Source organism: Bos grunniens, chromosome 16, assembly GCF_055505025.1.
Source record: "Bos grunniens cultivar Pamir isolate PY7600 chromosome 16, Bosgru_T2T1.0, whole genome shotgun sequence".
Classification (NCBI taxonomy): Eukaryota; Metazoa; Chordata; class Mammalia; order Artiodactyla; family Bovidae; genus Bos; species Bos grunniens.
The window spans coordinates 22,698,915-22,720,270 of record NC_141180.1 but is presented as its reverse complement, the minus strand read 5'-3'; the positions used below and the strand labels follow the sequence as shown (position 1 = coordinate 22,720,270).

The window sequence follows — 21,356 nt, the reverse complement described above, 5'->3', positions numbered from 1 at the left end:
GTTGTCATTTCCTTCTCCAGGAAATCTTCCTAACTGAGGGATCAAACTCCTGCCTCCTGCATTGCAGGCAGATTCTTTCACTGCTGAACCACTAGGAAGCCCCAGAACAACTTATATAGAGATCTTAATGGTTTCCTCATTCTTTCTCAGCCTTGACAAAACTGCCATCATTTTGTTCATCACTATCATTTCTCCCATCATCACCACCACTAGGAAAAAGCTGTGGTATTTTCAAAGAAAATTTACATTATTGTTTCTTCCCTACTGCCCAATACTTTCACCTTATATCATGGACAAATTTCTCCATACAGGTTCAGCCTTAACCAAGTGCAGCTCTCACTGAACACAGTCTTTAGGGTTAGAACCTGGTTTCAGTCCCAGATTCATCGTCTATCCAGCTGTATGTCTCGACACAACTCATTTAATAAATCTAATCCTCAATTTCCTCACCTAAAAGTAGCTGTAATGATAACTATACCAAAGGTTTATCATAAAAATGAAATAAATAATACAGTGCCTGCCTGGCACACAGAGAAGCTTGCATTACAGCTATTCTTATTTGTGGCTTCCCCAGTGGCTCAGACAGTAAAGAATCTGCCTGCAATGCGATAGACTCAGATTCCGTCCTTGGGTCGACATGATCCCATGGAGGAAATGGCAAACCATCCCAGTATTTTTGCCTGGAAAATCTCATGGACAGAGGGGCCTAGCGGGCTGCAGTCTGTGGGGTCCCAAAGACTTGGACACGACTGAACAACTAACACAGTATTATTATTACCATTATTTTGGTTTCATTTTCCATTAAAAAAAAAAAAGCCCCTAAATTCTCTGGCTTCCAGGAAGCGTCAGAGAAACCAAGTGCCATTTCAGAACACGTTGTAAAGTGAGACCTAGATGCACACGCCGCAGGGAACGCCTCTGGTTGCTCAGTGTAGCATGCAGGCCGTCGGGAAACTATGGGGACTGCACTAGGGGCGCAACCCGCCCCACTCGTACCTGCGGTGTTGCCCGTTTTAAGGCGCTTGTCTCCCACTGCTTGGCCAGTAGTGCAGAACAGACACAAAAAGACCCACGAGGCCACTTGGTGGCCGCCACGCCACGCATTCCGGCGCACTCCCGGAGCAGGTGGGCTGCAACCCGCCTGCCCCCTGCCCCGGGACACACCTGCCAGGCCTGGGCTTGGGAGTAGCGTATGGATTGGGGGCTGCCCTCACCCAGCCTTCCCCTTTGGTCTGGGGGAGGCTCACCCCTGGCAGCAACGCCTAGCAGGCTCACCTCGAGAAAACGCTCCGGATGGAAGAAGACCAACTTGCACTTTATGAAACTAACAGGATGGGCGGCCAAGCAGTCCGCGTCCAGCTGCGGCCAAGTGGCCATGGACAAGTTGGCCCCGAGGGGCTGCAGCGGGACGATTCAGGGGCCATGGCGTCAGGGTCGCATGTGTCGCTGCAGCGATTTTCTCGTTCTCTTCTGAAAGAAACAGCAGCACCTTGGTGTCATCAGCCACCTCCACCTCTGCAGGGACTGTGATAGGGACGCTGAAGTGACCAGCAGTGGGGTTGTCGGCATTCAGGTGCCTGTTGATTGAGTTCAGTGCCTTGTTTCTGCAGGGTAGCAGGGCTTCGTTGCGCGCTGGAGGCTGCGAGGGCGGGTCAATGGGGACCGTGCTACAGGCATGGGGAGGGGCTATCCGGCTCAGTCATAGCCAACCACGAGGTGGCTGTGGTCAAGCCCAGGCAGATGGTCGGAGTCCGGCGCTGGGAAGAAGTCCAGGCGTCGCTCATGGGTCGGGTACAAGGCCGTCTGCTCCAGGAAGCTCTCGCGGAGCATCTCGATGAGCGTGGCCCGCTTGGTGTCCGGGATCTTCTGGGAACTTTTCTTCGAGCACGTGGGCCTTGAACCCCTGGCCGCGCGGGCTGCCACACAGGAATAACAGGAACCCCGTGGCCCAGGGTCTCCAGATCGTCTTGGTGGCTCTGCTCCTGCCCAGGTACGTGTTGATGCTCAAGCAGCGCACCGTGCCCATCACCTCTTGTGCTCGCGGTACGGGATGTGATCCTTGGTCTCGGGGTCGCTGGACTCCTCGGCCAGGTGCAAGTTGATGATGTGGGTGGTGTGCTGCTGCTTGGTGCCCTGCGGCCCCCTCCACCCACCACCACCAAGAAAATTCTCGGGCTTCACATCCGGGTAGATGAGGTTTTGGTGTGCGTGTTCTCACTCCAGGCGGGGGACCAGAAGGACTGCGATTGTGAGCACTGTTTTGAGAATGAATGTGCAGTTGGAGTAGAACAGGTCCTCCACGCCGAGCAACTCCAACTCTGAGGTGCTGTGCTTCCCCCACTGGTCAAAGGAGTGAGGACGCCCTCTGTGTCGCTGAGCTGCTCTCGGAAGCAGGCCTCCAGGTACATACAGCTGCGGCACCAGGACTTTACGGGCTCTAACTTGATAGCTAGGTTTTCATTTGTATAGAGATTATTTTCTAGCCAAAGTTTCTAACTGTTGCTAAGTGGCTGTCTACTCTCCCCAAACCTCTTAAATGACCCAGTCTGTGATTTAGGTTCCAAGAGGTCATGAAGTGAACCCAGATCACCTTCTATTAATGTTAAATGAGCCTGTAAATGCACGTTGGGCAGCAAATCAAAACCACTGTTAGCAGCTACTCTAACTGAAGAAGTTCCTGTCTGTTAAAGGACCAGCTGCCCTTTCATAAAAGACCACTTTTTTTTTCCTATGAATAATACATAAAATAGTAGGAAAGAAAACACATTTCCATTAAGCAATATCAATTCTCAACACACTGGATATAATCTCTTATACCTCTATAATTAAAAATTAAACACAAAGTATTATGTTGAAGAAACTCCAAAGCTGATTTTTATGTACTCTCTTTTTTCTCTGAAAACCTCATTCTTACCAGCCTTTCAATATAATTATATTCCAGGGAAAAAGTGGCAGGCAGAAAAGAATAAATCAACATATAATCTTCCTTTAAAGTCCTGGCTTATATTTTATGATGTGTACAGGCTGTTTAGAAAAAGTCAGTCTGAAATGTTCCACAATGAACATATGCTAACTTCCATTATTGTGCTCTTTTAAGGGGAAAATCATGCAACATATCAGATCTGCTGTATTCCTAGACACAAGAGACTTTAGTTTACTGTGCAGACTTTCATTGACTGTGTGGGTTTCTATTAACCTATTTCTAGATCTTTTTTTTTTTTTAATATAAATTTATTTATTTTAATTGAACCTATTTCTAGATCTTAAGTCCCTGACAAATAGCTGGTGCTTAATGAATATTTTTCTGAATAAATAACTACTAATATTAAAAATAAAGACTAAGAAGATATTTGAGGATGGGACAATTCAATGTTTTGCCAATATTATTGCCCAGTGAATTTTCCCCTCCTCTGCTTCACTTTCCTCTTTACTAAATAAAGACAGAGCAATTTCAGGGAAACTATCATTAGGAAGTGGGAGGATTCTTCTTACTGTTGTCCTTAATTCACTTGGGACAAGCATTCTCATTTATTTAACAAAGTCCATTGAGTAAAACTCCATTAAGAAAAAGTCACTGAACTCAGGAAAGTATGGGCATCTATCTTCTTTAGCTATGAAAGTAAAAAGTAATAATATATTACAACAAAACACTAGGTTATATGCATTTCAATCAACATACCCAAATTGATTAAGATTCAAATCACAGGATTTTTAAAGATTCTTACTGTCTTGGAAAATAACCCTTCCTTTTTAAAACTGTGGAAGCTGATGTAGAAGAAGTTAAGTGACAGTCCCAAAGATACAGAGGTAGTAAATGACAGAAGAGACTTGTTCTCAGGTACTAATTCCAATTTCAACACATGTTCTGTTTCACCTCATTCTACTATAAACCCCTTAGTGCTTTATGTTCAGACAATAAAAATTAGTTAATGCAGATGATGACGATAATGAAATTTCACTGTGCTGGAAACAGGGAAATGAGGTCAGTTAGCTGGCATTTGGTGATGCTTTTGTTAAGGCAGAACATTTATTATTCTCTCTCTCTGCATATTAAAAAAAAATCTATGTACTTTGCTAAAAAAAAAAAGCCTTAGGCAACTAAATATCATTCATTAAAACATTTAAGACAAGTGACAGCTTCTAGTAATACATTTCCAGAACAGAACAAGCAGGATAAAGATAGCTTAGAAACTGCATACATAGAGAATTTTTCCACAGATACCCTAATCCCCTGCTGGCCAATTTTTAAAAGTGGGCTTTTATTGTACCATAAAAATGAACGGGCTGAGGCTTTCACATCCAGAGAAAGGTTGGTACCTGCACAAAAAATGTTTTGCCTTTCAGAGTCCAGGATGAGACAAAATCCTTGTTACTCCTGGGTGAGGAAAACTAACCACTGTGATAGAATTGGGTATTGAAACGCCATTTGTGAGTAGCACATAAACTATAACTGAGCAAGATAATTCCATTTCTAAGATGATTACTGATGCCAGGTTGATCCCAGGGTCCTTTCCCAGTGTTACCACTAATATGACCTTGTCTTTTCAAAACCAAAGACCCAGCTTTGGAGAACTGTTTGACAGTAGCTTTGAAAGCTAAGCACTTTGTATCCAGAAATTCCAGTCATCAGTGTATACCCAATTAATATGCATTTGTATATGAGTCAAAAAACATTCACAAGAATGCTTATAACACCCCTATTCAAAACTGCCCCAGACTGGAAACTACCCAAATGGCCATCGTGAGTAGGATGGATAAATACATTGTGTTATAGTCACACAATGGAGTACTGTTTTGCAGTGATAGTGAGTGAACTAGAGCTACTCTCAATAACACAAACAAATTTTCACAAAAACATATTGTAGAGTAAAAGAAGCCACACAAAAAGTTTGAACCCTATGATTCTGTTATATAAAATTTCAAAGTGATCCAGTTAATCTGTGGTGTTAAAAATCCAGTTAATGCTTCCCCTGGTGGAGGGGGTGGTGGTGACTAGAAGGGGCACAAGGAGGATTTTGCGGGGGTGTGTGCTCATTCTGTTTTCTTTCTTGATCAGGGTCCTGGTTATACAAGGTTGTTATCTTTGCTTAAATGCACTGACCTTTATGCTTATGATTTGCAAGTTAATATGAGTGTATATCTATGTCATTTAAAAAAAATTGAGCTCTGAGCATTTTCCTATAGAAACAAGATAGGGCGAGAGTGACACGTTAGTAGAAGAGATGTCCCATTAGTAAGATAAAGAATGACTGCACCCACAGGCAGCCTTCCCTCCCTTGCCCGGTTTTACCCTCATCATTGCTTATGAAACTGGTCATCAGCCTGCAAATGAAGAACACAAATGTGTAAATGTCACATTCTTATGCAGGAACCAGGCACTCGCTTCTTTTTGCCCCAAGGCAGGATTGGGTCTCAGTTTTCATATACTAAAAATGGACCTATTAGGCTAATGAGTGAGTTCATGTCTGTCATTTCAAGTTGATTGCTGGCAGTCTGTGTTATCTGAGCTGTGTCCCACTAATTAAAGAGAAATCAGATAAATTCAGGGAACATACATCATTTGGGGACATGGACTAATTGGGCATTTGTAAGGACTACTGAGGGAACACAGAGGTCTGTCCTCAAGATTTAATAAATGGAGGAAGGAATAAACTTTTAAGTACTTATTATGAGCCAATACAGTGTTAGGCATTTAAATAATCTTCACAGTAGCTTTCCAGGGCAGGTAATACTGGCCTCATTTTACAGAGAAGGAAACAAACTCTGAAAAAGGATGAAGCCTATGGAAATTGTACTGCTGCTAAGGGAAAAGAGATTCAAATTTGGGACCATTGACTCCTCAGGCTGTTTTCATATAGTCTAGTTTCTATGGAGATCAACAGCCCTTTGGCAAAATGTCTGTATTCTATGGAGAAAGATATGGCAACCCACTTCAGCATTCTTGCCTAGGAAATCCTATGGACAGAAGGGCCTGGCAGGCTACAGTCCTTGGGGTCATATAGAGTCAGACACGACTGAGCGATTAAATAACAACAATCAGATTCCTCAGAGAAAAGAACCTAAGGATTCTTTTCAACTCTGCTTCAAATCAATCCAAACACCAGGGAGTATTCCAAGTGCAAGAAAAAACAGAGTTTTGCCTGGGGCGGGGGGTGGGGAAAAAGTCTTAAATAGCTGGGAGTAGTGAAGGTTTAAAATTTTCACAGTTGTCATCACTGGGTCAGACCACTTTCTCAGTCAACCCCAATATTCTTTCAGAAATGATGGTATCTAAGGGGTGGTCTATGAAATACCTTCCAAAAGGCAGTCCTCAAAATTTTAGGCATTCATATTCACGTTTAATGCATCTAACTTCCTTTAGAGTCAAGAAGGAATTACTCCTAGCACTATAGAACTGGCCCAGATCCAAAGAGGAAGAAGAAAGCAGTGGTGCCAACCCAAAAGACTTTAGAGAAACCATAAACCGGATGTATTGCTTTGAGGTATCAGAACTCCAACTGGGAGCAGACCTTGCCTGAAAGCTATTCCCTGACCATTGTGGCTATTGCTATGACCTAGAATAAACATCTGATTCTGCCTACTTAGCTTTCCCACACTGAAAAAGGATGATAAGAACTCCTGCCTGTCCTCAAGGATGTTAAAAGAACCCGCTAATGTTTGCAGGAAGAAGCATCATGTAAGGGCTAAGTGACCACCAGTTCAGGGAGCCTTGAGCAAGGCAGGTTGGTGTTGTTCTTGCAGAGATCATATGTGTTCTCACCTCCCAAAAGAGAAGGTTTGAGAGTGACCTCCTAACTCATCATAAGACACAAAAGCAAATGGATGATGTAGAGATATACTGGGGGACTGAATGAAGAAGTCAGAAAAAAATTAGAGTGCAATTTACCAGGCTAAATGAGATCTCCAGTGGCCCTGTCCTTACACTCAAAATCACAGGCAGCCCTGTGTCCTCTGCATGCTCTCTGGCAGGGTTAGCAGGACTGGACACTGGGAGAGTTGAATGAAGCCACACTGGAGGGCTGTCAGGAGAAAGCAGCCACAGAGACTCTGAATTAAAACTCATCTAACATGACAACAGAGAAGAGGATACACTGAGTGACAGAGACAGAGCAGCAGGTACTCAGTGGGTCTGCAGAAACAGCAAAGCAATAGATAGATCAAACTTAGTAGCTGGCTTCTGATCAGGTGCCTCTCCTCCAGAGCTTCCATCAGGTGGCAAGCAGAAGTGAATACTAAGAACGAACTCCCAGACGCTGAGTTAGGCCATTTTACATGTTTATCAAACCAGTCAATCCTAAAGGAAATCAGCCCTGAATATTCATTGGAAGGACTGATGCTGAAGCTGAAGCTATAATGCTTGGCTGAAGCTATAATACTTCGGCCACCTGATGCAAAGAGCCAAACCACTGGAAAAGGCAGAAGGAGAAGAGGATGATAGAGGAAGAGGATGAGATGGTTGGATGACATCACTGACTCAATGGACGTGAGTTTGAGCAAGTTCTGGGAGATGGTAAAGGACAGGGAAGCCTGGTGGGCTGCAGTCCGTGGGGTGGCAAAGAGTTGGACTTGACTTAGTGACTGAACAAAACGTTTATCACACAGTGTTCACCAGCCCCTGAGAAGTGGGTACTATCATTTTTCAAGAAATGAGTTCAAAATGAAAAAGTAGCTTGCCTAAGATAATGACATCATTACTAAAATATAGGTCTGGCTGACACAGGAGCCCTTACTCATTAAACTGGGTCCTCCATCTCATCACAGTTATTCACGATGTCAACTAGCTCTAAGCACATACCTAGGCCAGCTCAGTTAAACATCCAAACCATGGTACCTGGCTTTAGAGTTAAAGCGTATGGCCTGAACTGCAGTAACTCATCCAACAAGCATTTGAAGAGGGCCTGCTATGGGACAGGCTTGTGCTAGATGTGTATAATGCAGGCAAAAGAAGACCGACTCCTTGACTTTGGTGATGTCCTTCAGCTCCAACAAGCACGGTGGGGTAGCCATTCTGGGCAAGTGCTCCACAGAGCAAACCTCAGCCATAGTTGGCGAGATGCATAAGCAACCACCGGAGGTTCTAGCCCCTTGGAAGCCATTCTCAAGGAGCCCCTCAGCAAACAGAGAATATTCTTTAGTCTGAGTTTTGACAGTTCTATATTAATCTCCTGAGGCTTATGCAGCTAAAATCTGCTGCACGTTCCTTTACTTTTAATTACAGTCCTATGAAAGGTTTGATATTATTTTTTGGAAAGAAAAAAAGAAACTAGTAAAGTTACTGCAGAAGAAAAAAGTTCTTAATAATTTATTCATAATGCTATTAAGACAAAGTCATGTTTTATTGGGCTCTATGTGTTTATGTTATGACGCAGAAGTCAATAAGAGGGAGCTTTAGTAATATATAATATCTATTAATATTCTCCACATATGTTCACCAAACAAACAATGTCTCAGCATCGGTAAAGGATTTCAATAATTAAAAAGTATGATTTTTCCCAGTTTAACTATTTCCTATAAAAAGGATGCCATAGACACTTATACTGACAGCCTCTCATTCCCAGTGAAAGCAATTGCACTTTATGGGAAGAGAGAGTGAAATGAGCCATAGTCCAGGAAGGGGCTCTTGGCTCCATGCTGACACTAACTGCAAATGACCTTGAGGTCTAGACCCTTCCCTCTTCATCTGTAGGCTGAAAAGATTTAGATGAGGCGATAGCCACGTCTTCCCCTGCTTTCCAATTGTGAAATAGTACTCCCTTGGGCCTTATCTTTATCCCTCCTTGATCACTGCTACCTTTTGTCAAGGATCTTTTTGAAATGAGTTTCTTGTTTTCCCAAATGGGCCTTGCTCTTCGACTGCTTAGCCTGGCTCACAGAGTTAATAGGCAGAATGGAGGCCCACCGGCTACGGAGACAAGCGATGGCTTCCTCTCTGACTTGCCGTTTGCCCTTGATCAGAGAGTCCTTAGGAATTCCAGGCCCATCATTTCCTTGCTGATGGGGGATTATGTGACGATACTTAGCTACTATGAAGGAGTGAGAGAAGATTAAATAATATACTTGTATGGGACTTAGCCAGTACTTGATGGTACACTGGATACTTGGTAGTAATTACCTTTTGAGTCTCCCAGAACTTACCTGAAATACCTTCCTGATTCAAGGACTAAATGGTTCCATAAGAGGGTTTAATTCCTTTTCACTCCTGAAAAAAACTGTGCCACAAACTGAAAGCTTGATATACCGTTGCGAGCATGAATTTCCTTCACCTTAGTTCCTCAGAATCACTGACGAATCACAGTCACTGTGTTTCACACTCTCAAATCATTGTTCCCATGTTCCTTTACAGATAGATGCTTATTGTGCTATAAACATAAAGGGAACATATCCTGTGGGTATTTCAACACTGTTAAGACTCCCTCTCCACTATAACGAACTGGGTCATCCCACTGTAATCCAGAGAACACAACCTGGCTTCATGGAAAGAACTCACATTTAAGCAGGAAATCAAACTCAATGAGATGAAGATAATAATTATTGTTAGTGCTGATTGAGAAATTAGTCTATGCCTGCATTGTTCTGAGAAATTTTCACTTATCAAGTCCTTTATTCCTCCAGACAACCCTATGAGCTTGTTACTATTTTCATGTCCATTTCGCTGTGTAAAGAACGCACAGCGCAGGGAGGTTAAAAGCTTCAGAACGCCACATTTCCAGGAATCGGTGCACACCAGATTTAAACCCAAGCAATTTAGCGTCTGGGCTTTTAATTATGCTACTCTCCAGAGCTGGCAGGATGATCTGAAAGAATATATCAATATGTAGAGAACTGGCCATACCGAAGGCACACAGAGAACAGCATTTCTACACTGTTTAGGTTAAAATCACTATTTTCTTAAATGCTGCTGCTTTTCCCAATTGATGACGACAAAGATTTATCCTTTCTAGTCCTCTTCTCCACTTTTACTCCCCACGTCTTTAGTTCCACTGGTCTCGCTGCTATCTCAGTCCACAGGCACAAGGCTGGGTGGCGTCCATCGACATGAACCTTCTCCCAATGTCACCTGGTAACTTCCCCAGGTCCGCCTCTCAGAGTTCCACCTCTTCATCACTCAGCTTCCTGTCTGAAATAAAACTCAGAGGAACACGTCTCTCCCCCTCTCCCTATGCCTCCATCACTATTTGTACAGCTTCAGCCTCTGACAAACTGGTCCCTTGTTTTGTAAGATATGTTAAGATACAATAAAATTTTAGGCTGCGATACCTTACCCTGGTAAAAGAAAGCTCACCTTAAGATTACAGACTCCTTATTTCCTGCAATTCACTGATCCAGTTACTAAAACATCATCAGCTTATTTGGCTCAGGTGAGCATCAAGCTGAATGGTGTTCAAACAAATGGCAGCAGTGGTGAGGCAGATAGCAGGTCATAGAAGACACCATTCCCAGAAGATAATCATAGTTATTTGCTGTCATCATTCCCTCACAAGTCCAGGAAAAAGAGTAGCATTAAAACCCATGTAGAAGGCAGAAATTTTGAAACTTGGAGAAGTACATCATACACTTGAATCCTGGGAACTGGTGGTAAAGCCAAGAAATAATGAAGTAGCAGATGGCAGACCGTCAGCAGAAAGGTGGACCCTCCCACTGCCGCACCTAACTAATTTCAGGGCAGCTGGTAGTTTATCTAAAGATCATTTTAAAATCCTGCAGTGCCTTGCTCTTCAAAATGTGGTCCATGGACCAGCTGCATGGACATCACTTGGGAAGATGTTTGAAACAAAGACTCTCAGGTCCCTCCCCAGACCTCCTGAGTCTGAATCAGCATTGGAAGCTGCTTATTCCTGAGTCTTGAGAAGTTTTGGTGGGGGGCTCATAGCTCAGGTTAAGACTAGCAGGTCTGACCTAGCTATAAAGTAGAGTCTATTTTGCAATTTCATTGAATAAGTAAGAACATGCTGCTGCTGCTGCTAAGTCGCTTCAGAAGTGTCCCATTCTGTGCGATCCCATAGATGGCAGCCTACCAGGCTCCCCTGTCCCTGGGATTCTCCAGGCAAGAATACTGGAGTGGGTTGCCATTTCCTTCTCCAAAGCATGAAAGTGAAAGTGAAAGTGAAGTCGCTCAGTCATGTCCGACTCTTCGCGATCCCATGGACTGCAGCCTTCCAGGCTCCTCTGTCCATGGGATTTTCCAGGCAAGAGTACTGGAGTGGGGTGCCATTGCCTTCTCCGAAGTAAGAACGTATGATAATATAAAAGCAAAATTAAGCAAGAGTGAAAAATGTTTAAATTGTGCTCAGAATAAAGCTGCAGTATTAAAGAAGAAGATGGCAAAAGATCTACATGGCAACCCAATAGGAATATTCCATTTGCTGTTCTGATGCACCATTCACTGTTCATCCTGCTCTGAGACCAGAGAGGCTGACCTCTGTGAGAGCAGAGGGATGAAGAAGGCTGAGATTCCTCAGGGGCCCCCTCGTGCCTCAGTGAAAGTCACAGCTCTGTCCCAACAGCCCTCACCATCTCGGGGTTCTGGTAACCCCTCCTCCTCCTGCTGTTCTTCAGGCCTGAGACTGGTCACAACACTTTACTGTTTAACAGCCTCTGCATACTGCACTATTCCCTTTTGCACCTGGCAAATAATCCCTCAGTAAATTCTGTAAAACTCAGTTGGAGTATATAACTTGTTTTCTGCCGGCACCTTGACTGATAGATTTAGACAAAACTGTTGGTTCAAAGGAAGAAAGGAGAGTGGAGAACATTAACCAATCATAGGGGAGGGAACTTAAAATATAAGAATGGTCCAGGCGAAAGAGGAGAAGGCAATGGCACCCCACTCCAGTACTCTTGCCTGGAAAATCCCATGGACGGAGGAGCCTGGTAGGCTGCAGTCCATGGAGTCCATGGAGTCACGAAGAGTCGGACACGACTGAGCGACTTCACTTTCACTTTCACTTTCATGCATTGGAAAAGGAAATGGCAACCCACTCCAGTATTCTTGCCTGGAGAATCCCAGGGACAGAGGAGCCTGGTGGGCTGCCGTCTATGGGGTCGCACAGAGTCGGACACAACTGATGCAACTTAGCAGCAGCAGCAGGGGAAAGAGATAGCAACGAATTGTAACTAAGGGCCATGTTCCAGTACACAGATGTCGAACACAGGAAACAGACTCTGAATGTGTTTAATAGCAAGCTTACCCGTCATCTGTTAAGAAATCCTAATTCTCAAAATGGGGTTTCCATTGCATTTCAATCCATAAGTGCATCCTAGTTATGTCTCGGCATCCCTTTAGATGCTCATCTGGCCTGCATCCACAAACAGCCTTTGAAGATAAGTCATCTCTTGAAAGTGTCCCCTCTCCATCCCTTCTCCCTAAAGTACAGCATTGATTGGATAAGCCCGCCCTTTCCCTGTAAGACCTATCCTCTCACAATCAACGTGTTTAAGTCCCCCATTCCTTTGTTTAGCATGACCCCTATTTTGCAGGAGCTTCCAGGATTAGATACGATCTAATTTCTTTCTGACTCCTTTACATCACAGACTGTCACACATGTACATGCATTTGCCTATCTACAAAACCATATGCTACTCTCCCCGAGTGGAGTTTGGCCCACACCGCTCCAGAGGGCCCACCTCTACAAGGAGTCAGCATGACCAGACTGGTCAGGTAAGAAGGCTTTCCTGCAGCTGCCCATCCATAACTGCCACTCGGGTGTCAAGCTTATTCCTACCGTATCTTCATTCTGTCCCTCTAGCTAGAATCTTATCACCAGCAACCGGTTCTTAAGTCACCCAGCATTCAAGGCCCTTAGCAGGCTGCTTCTTTGTAAGTCTTCCCTGCAACTTTAAAACATAAAAATTCCTCCTTTATCAAAACTCTTTTTGGTGCTTGCTTCTAAGTTTGAAACCAGGGGGTTTCTGTAAGCAAAGCACATGTGCAAACAGAAATGGATACACGGGGCAAGAAGATTCAGGCATAACCTCTAGGTTCCTGGCTTAAGACCCCAGATGGAAGGTGGTGTTGTTTACTCCTTTCTTTATTTTTATCTCTTAGGCCTCCTTTATTCCATAATCATTCTTCCCTCCCTCTCTCCTCCTTTTTTATGCCTTTGATTTTTTACTAAAACGTGGTCATTTGTCCTAGAGCATGTTCCACATTCTGGGATTGCTTTATGTGGTGTCTTTTAACATGTTGCCTTACTTTTTTTGTCTTTTAAAAGTTTGTAGTGAGATACATATAGCATGAAATTTAACATCTCTAACTATTTTTAAGTCGGCATTTACAGGACATTAAAGTACATTCACATTGTTGTACAATCATTACCCCCACCATCCATCTCCAGAATTCTCATCTTCCTAAACTGAATCTCTGTACCAGTTAAACAGCAACCCTCTCTTCCCCATAGTCCCTTCCTCTCAACCCGTGGCAATGATCACTCTACTTTCTGTCTGTGAATCTGATCACTCTAGGAATAAGTGGAATCAGTGACTGGCTTATTTGTGACTGGCTTATTTCACGTAGCATAACGTCCTCAAGGGTTATCCATGCTGTAGCATGTGTCAGCATTTCCTTCTTTTTAAGGCCGAATAATATTCCATTGTATGTGTATAACACATTTTATCTATTCATCTGCTGATGGAAAATTGGGTTCTTTCCACCTTTTGGTTATTGTGAATAGTGGGCAGTGCCAATTATTGGGTTGGGAAAAACAGAAGGAAGAGGGATGGTAGGTAAAGGGAGAAACAGTAAATCTAGTTTGGAGCATGTTAACATTCTGTGCCTCTGAGATATAAAAATGCTCATATTTGATATACAAATACTATACATACAGCTTTTGAGTTCAGAAGAATATCTGAACTGGAGGACTAGATTTAGCAGTTGTGTGCATTTAGGTAGCAATAAAATCAACAGAGTAAATGAGATCACCTATGAAGAACAAGCAGAAGATCTAGGACTGAGTCTTGAAGGTGGTGAGGTAGAGAAGGATGAGGGCTTCCCAGGTGGCTCAGTGGTAAAGAATCCACCTGCCAATGCAGGCGACACAGGTTCCATCCCTGGGTTGGGAAGATCCCCTGGAGCAGGAAATGGCAGCCCACTCCAGTGTTCTTGCCTGGAAAATGCCATGGATAGAGGAGCCTGGCAGGCTACAGTCCATGGGGTCACAAAAAGAGTTGGACATGACTTAGCGACTAAACAACAACCACCACCACAAAAGAATGATGAGCAAGAAAAGGAGATAGAACAGCATAGAGAAAAATGAGAAGAAATTCAACAAAATGTGGGGCTATTTGATTCTGCACAACATCTAGAATAGACAGAGGATGTCAGGCCTCATCAGTTTGGTAAAAATTAAAATTGAGAATAGACATAAGTGAAATTCTTTAAATTACAAATATTGATTTTTCAAATATAGTTTGCTACATTTAAAAGTATTTACTTGAAGCTCACAGAAAATAGGTAGTAAATCTAAGGAATTCATTTGTTCAGGAAATAGTAGAAGAATATAGATACTTACTAGGAAAGTGTGCATGAAATCGCTGATGTTACATTTGTGACACATTGTTAGAAGATGTTTGAGACACACCTGATAAAACTCTCAAAGTGGTTTTAAAGGAGCTAAATTGTGTTTCACACACACACACATGCACATACACTATCCCAGGGGACAGAAGGCTTCACTGCATTGGATGTGAGAATGCTCTAGGATACAATTTTTGAACTCCAGTGCTTAGCAGAATACTGTCTATAAAAATCACTGTTGAGGGCTTCCATAGTGGCTCAGTGGTAAAGAATCCGCCTGCCAATGCAGGAGACATGGGTTTGATCCCTGATCCAGGAAGATTCCACGTGCTCCGGAGCAACTAAGTCTGTGTGCTGCAACTGTTGAGCCTGTGCTCTAGAGCCCAGGAACTGTAACTGCTGAGCCCAAGTGCCACAGCTACTGAAGCCTGCACACCCTAGAGCCTGTGCTCTGCAACAGGAGATGCCACCACAATGAGAAACCCAAGCACCACAACCAAGAATAGCCTCTGTTCTCTGCAACTAGAGAAAAGTCAGTGGAGCAGCAAAGACCCAGTGCAGCCAAAAAAAGTATTTTATTTTTAATCACTGTTGAACAAGAAACTTGAGACCTTGGTTGAAGAAGGAAAGTGTTAGTCACTCAGTCTTGTCGACTCTTTGTGACCCCATGGACTGTAGCCACCAGGCTCCTCTGTCCATGGCATTCTCCAGGCAAGAAGACTGGAGTGGGTTGCCATTTCCTTCTCCATGGGATCTTCCCAACCCATGAGACCTCAGTTAGATTTCAGGAAAAGCAACCTGTGATTGGAACTTGCTTAAAACTTTCAAAATTGTAGAATGCTAACTGAAATCAAGAGGCTATAGCATATCTTCCTCTAACATTGTTTAAAAAGCAGAAATGGGTTCTCATCTGTCTGGTACTGTAAGTGCAGGGATGATTCAAGATAAAGAAGACAGACTTGAAGATCTCTCATGGTTCCTTCCTTTCATAAGATTATATGATGTTCTCCAGTTTTACTGCTTTTGGTGGAAGAGCTTTCATCTTTCCAAACTACTAAAATAGATAGCCTGGCCAGGTTTTTCAGACTTACTGATTTTTCCACTTCCTTGAAAAGCTCAGTTGAAGGCATCTTTCATCTTTAATTTTACTTCTGAATATTTCCCTCTTACACTACTTATTATCATTCACTTGTTACTTGCCCTTCCTTCTCCATCCTTTCTCTACCTTATTTATTTATCCATAAAACACACTAATATTTGATTTTTTTTTCACTGAAGTCTATTGGTTTGAGAACTCAAAGTTGGTAGGTAAATTTAAACCATATATTGTAATATGTGAAAAATTAGTAATAAGAATTTTACTAGGTCAGAATTTTAATTCTTTTGGTCAAAGGCCATCACTAAACTTACAGAGGAAAGAGAACATATAAAGAAAACTTTAAGTTATAAAGATCAAACAAGGACTAAGTTAGCATGATTTCCTAGGTGTACAAATAGGTAACATTTCATGGTTAATTTATTAAAACCATAAGACTGATTCATCAGTATACTCTATGGGCTGGAGTGTCTAACCTAACATAAACTCCAATTCTGAAATAGTCAATGAGTAATAGAGGATCAAAAATTATGCATGTGTCACTGACAGGCAAACCTTCCTTTTTCCAGTGATGTTCCAGAGTAAATATTAGTTTTCATTATTTTGATTATCCTCCAAAAAGGTTTAGAATTATTTCTAGATACAAAGCAGGAGGAAATAAATATGCAGTAACACGTACTCTGTGCAAGGTTCTATGCTTTCAGTGTATATAGATTTTGACTTACTCTTTACAGTGACCCTAGTAGATAAGGACTTTTCAGTGCTGTGTTGTACATAAGTTCATAGACAGTAGATAACTCCTCCAGGTCCTACTTTAGTAAATCGCAGAACTAGAATCTGGTTCAATATACCAACAAATCTGGAAAACTCAGCAGTGGTCACAGGACTGGAAAAGGTCAGTTTTCACTCCAATCCCAAAGAAAAGCAAGGCCAAAGAATATTGAAACTACCACACAATTGCACTCATCTCACAAGCTAGCAAAAAAAAAAATGCTCAAAATTCTCTAAGCAAGGCTTCAATAGTATGTAGACTGAGAACTTCCAGATGTTCAAGCTGGATTTAGAAAAGGCAGAGGAACCAGAGATCAAATTGCTACCATCCGTTGGAAAATTAAGAAAAAGAGAATTCCAGAAGAACGTCTACTTCTGCTTTATTGACTACACCAAAGCCTTTGACTGTGTGGATCACAACAAACTGTGGAAAATTCTTCAAGAGATGGCAATACCAGACCACCTTACCTGCCTCCTGAGAAATCTATATGTGGGTCAAGAAGCAACAGTTAGAACCAGACATGGAACTGGTTCCAAATTGGGAAAGGAGTACATCAAGGCTGAATATTGTCACCCTGCTTATTTAACTTATATTCAGAGTATATAATGAGAAATGCCAGGCTGGATGAAGCACAAGCTGGAATCAAAATTGCCAGGAGAAATATCAATAACCTCAGATATGCAGATGACACCACCCTTATGGCAGAAAGCAAAGAGGAACTGAAGAGCCTCTTGATGAAAGTGAAAGAGAAGAGTGAAAAAGCTGGCTTAAAACTCAACATTCAAAAAATGAAAATCATGGCATCTGGTCCCATCATTTCATGGCAAATAGATGGGGAAGCATCTATTTGGAATGGAAACAGTGACAGACTTTATTCTCTTAGGCTCCAAAATCACTGCAGATGGTGACTGCAGCCATGAAATTAAGATGCTTGCTCCATGGAAGAAAAGCTATGACAAACCTAGATTGCATATTAAAAAGCAGAGACATTACTTTGCCGACCAAGTTCTGTCTAGTCAAAGCTATGGTTTTTTTCCAGTAGTCATGTATGAATATGAGAGTTGGACTATAAAGAAAGCTGAGCTCTGAAGAACTGATGCTTTTGAACTGTGGTCTTAGAGAAAACTTTTGAGAGTCCCCTGGACTGCAAGGAGATCCAACCAGTCCATCCTAAAGGAAATCAGTCCTGAATATTCATTGGAAGGACTGACGCTGTAGCTGAAGCTCCAACACTTTGGCTACCTGATGCAAAGAACTGACCCATTAGAAAAGACCTTGATGCTGGGAAAGATCAAATGTAGAAGGAGAAGGGGACAACAGAGAATGAGATAGTTGGATGGCATCATCAACTCTATGGACGTGAGTTTGAGCAAGTTCTAGGAGTTGGTGATGGACAGGGAAGCTTCTTGTGCTGCAGTCCATAGGGTCACAAAGTTTTTGAACACAACTGAGCAACCAAACTGAACTGAGAATCTGGACTCAAAACTGTCAGAATGCAAGCCCTGAGCAGGTGCACCACTGTTCACTTTAGAGAAAAGGAAACGTGAAAGGTGTCCTGATGCCAGCTTGCTTCGAGTATGGGCTCAACAGACCAGGAAATAAGCCAGCATCTTGCCTTTAATTATGAAGTAGACATAATTTAGAAAAAGATTGCTGTGAAAGCCTGGCTGAGTTTGAGAGAGGGAAGATCGATCAAGCAAAGTGGAATTCTGTGTAACCCTCCTATACCACTTGAACAGACCAGCTTCTATAAAAGCTAGCCTTTTAGAAATGGGGGCATACTGTATTTCACTCAAAGGTTCTTTAACAAGAAAACTAGGTTAGTGGGGAGACTGTGTGTTCATTCGTTCTCATTGGCAGCCACTTGATATGAATTAGTTCCCTGAGTTCTCACAACCACCCTGGCATTATGACTTTATACTGGAGAGATTGTGTCTCAGAGAAATTAGTATTTCTCGGTCAGTGTCATGAAGTAATCGAGCTAAGGTGTGGATCTAGGGCTAAGTGCGAAGACCAAGCTTGCTCTGTTATAATACCATGGAGAGAAGGCTGCTGAAGACAGTTGTGGCAGTGCTTCTCAGCCTTCAGAGTGCATATAAACCACCTGGGATCTTGTTGAAGCACATGTCCAGTTCACCCGGTGTGGGATGGAGCCTTAGAATCTACATTTCTGAGAGGCTCCCAGGTGATGCTGCTGGTCTGCAGCCACTCTTAAGGCTAGAAATGATGACAATGTATTTACGAAGCGACTCCTACAAGTATATTCCCAACCCGGGCGTGCTTCGCCAGATGGCTTCAGTGAAACTTTGTGCTTTCTAGAATATCCAGTTAGTGCTCTAAGTCAGCAGTCCCCAACCTTTTTGGTACCAGGGACTGGTTTTGTGGAAGACACTCTTTCCATGGACTGAGTGCAGGCTGGAGGAATGGTTCAGGCAGTACCGGGACAGATGGGGAGCGGCAGGGAAAGCTTCACTCCCTCACCTCCTGCAATGCAGCCCAGTTCCTAACAGGCCGTGTGCATGGGTACCGGGGGTTGGGGACCCCCTGCTCTAAGTGAGAGGATGGTGATTGTCTCTGCTATAGATGCTAAGATAGAGAGTGGGAACACAGAAAAGATGGGGTTGAAGGATTAAGTGTTCCCCATGTGTATCACCCTTGGCTTCCTTGGTGGCTCAGAGGATAAAGCATCTGCCTGTGATGCAGGAGACCTGGGTTCAATCCCTGGGTTGGGAAGATCCCCTGGAGAAGGAAATGGCAACCCACTCCAGTACTCTTGCCTGGAGAATCTCATGGACAGAGGAGTCTGGCGGGCTACAGTCCACGGGGTCGCAAAGAGTCGGACACGACTGAGCGACTTCATACACACACACACACACACACACACACACACACGTGTATCACCCTAGGCCCTCACTTCAGTTCTGCAAGCATCTGGCCAGCTGCGCAGCAAAGCAAGGACTCCAGAGCAGCTGTGAGCAGTTCCTTTTGTAAGGCAGAATTTCCCTGTGTCTCCCGAGATCCTGGAGGCTGCAGCAGTTCTCCAATGAGCCAGATCCCATGTGACAGGCCCACATCCATAGAAGGGGATGGAGGGGCTGGCCACTTGGAAATGTTTGTTACAAAGTTGTTTTGTGACTGTTTACCGAGGTCCTCTGCTCTACTTTGCATTTCACGTCTTCCTCCCTGCCCCACCCCATTCCCTCTCTCCCTCCCTTATAGAAGCCCAATGACAAGGGACCCTCCTCCATGTCTATGAATCAGGCATCAAGGCAGCTTCCACAAATGTTCTCTATTTTAATGGAAACCGACTTCATAGAAGATTGCTTTGGATACCACTGCGGTCACGTAGGTGTCTACCTAGTCTGCGATAATTGCTTCATTTCAGCAGCAAAAAAAAAAAACAAAAACTTATTACCATGTTTTTGCAGCTCACAGTGGCTTTTGTGTAGAGAATCTTTCACATCAAAGGCAAAAGGACTCTGTTGACGACACACATACCAGCTGCTTCCAGAACTGCTGGCCCCTCCCTGCCACACCTCCTCTGTGGGCCAGCTGCGGCCCTGCTCACCGGGAGTGAGTTCCTCAAGGACACTGGGCATCCACCTGTGTCTGGCAGCGGTGGGTGCCACCTGGCGACAATCAGCCTGGGAACACGGACTCAAAGGCAGACGCGGGTAATGAGGTCCAATGGGGGAGATGGCTTCAAACTGCTCTTGATCAATATTGCCACAACGAGTAGATTTTGCTCCCTCCCAAACAGGCAGCTCTGCTTTCTCTTCATCTCACATCCCTAATGCCCCTGGGTCTGAGATGTAGCCGGGAAAAGGGGGGGTGGAGGAGAAACGCATGAGGTGCAGACATCCCCCTATTCTAATAAGATAGCTGTGTTACCTTTTATCTCTACATTTCATGCAGCTTAGACAGTCCCGGGGCAGCCCAGAATCCTTTCCTTGTTTCCCCTTTTCAAGTCAGTCTGTTATCATGCCCAGTGCTCTCCTCATTAATTTTTTTTTTCCCTACATCATCTCCTGCTCCTCCCTCTGCTATGACCTCTCTCCCCTGTGACTGGTTGTGAAGGTTCTCTTTCATTTCTCTTTCTGAGGCAGTCTTTGTAGAGCTAACTTTAACTAGCCGACCAATTCTTTCCCAAGCCTCTACAAAGCATCTCATGAAAAGGGACAGGCAAGCATAAGACAGAGCCGACCCACGTGAAGCCTGCAGCCCTCTCCTATCTCCATCCTTCTCTGCAAACATTCAGCCTTTTCCCAGAGATGGCCCGGAAACTGCCTCTTTATCACAAGGAATTCAGCCTCCAAGTGGCACCGGGCAGCCAGTTCACCATAGGAGACAATAAGTCATAGCCACTGCACAGAGACAATAAGTCATAACCACTGCACTTGCTCCAAATCAGGCCATCAGCACCTAAGGCTGTTTCTGGTTTCCATGTGGAAGAAAAGAGACCATTTTCCCTCCAGAACTAAAAGGGATCATATATAATATTAGGGGGCTTCCCAGGTGGCGCTAGTGGTAAAGAACCTGCCTGTCAATGCAGGGGATGTAAGAGACACAGGTTCAATCCCTGGGCTGGGAAGATCCCCTGGAGAAAGGCATGGCAACCCACTCCAGTCTTCTTGCCTACAGAATCTCATGGACAGAGGAGCCTGGTGGGCTACTGTTCATAGGGTCCCAAAGAGCTGGACACGACTGAAGCGACGGAGCACACAGCACACGTGAAATATTATGACACTCGAGGTTCAGTGATTAAAGTCTTAAAACACCTTGGAGCCAGGATGAGCTGAGTGACACGTCTACTGTCTGTTCTGGAATTGATTGTTTCTCATGGGAAGCATACCAGACCATTCCAGCTGGAAAGCCATTTTCCACTGTTACCCTTTTGACCTTGGGTTTGCTCTCGTCCACACCACCCTCTACTGCCATCTTGTTTCCTCTCAATGTGCCAGTTCTGGAGCTGGACT

The 21,356-nt window shown here is 43.7% G+C and overlaps 1 protein-coding gene and 1 pseudogene across 3 annotated transcripts in view; both read right to left on the bottom strand.

Annotated features, from left to right (window-relative positions):
- The window catches only part of ASTN1 (astrotactin 1), a 356,585-nt gene that overhangs the window by 275,639 nt on the left and 59,590 nt on the right, over window positions 1-21,356 (bottom strand). The gene's annotated exons all lie outside the window — the stretch shown is intronic.
- LOC147356315 (casein kinase I pseudogene) lies at window positions 1,303-21,318 on the bottom strand (annotated as a pseudogene).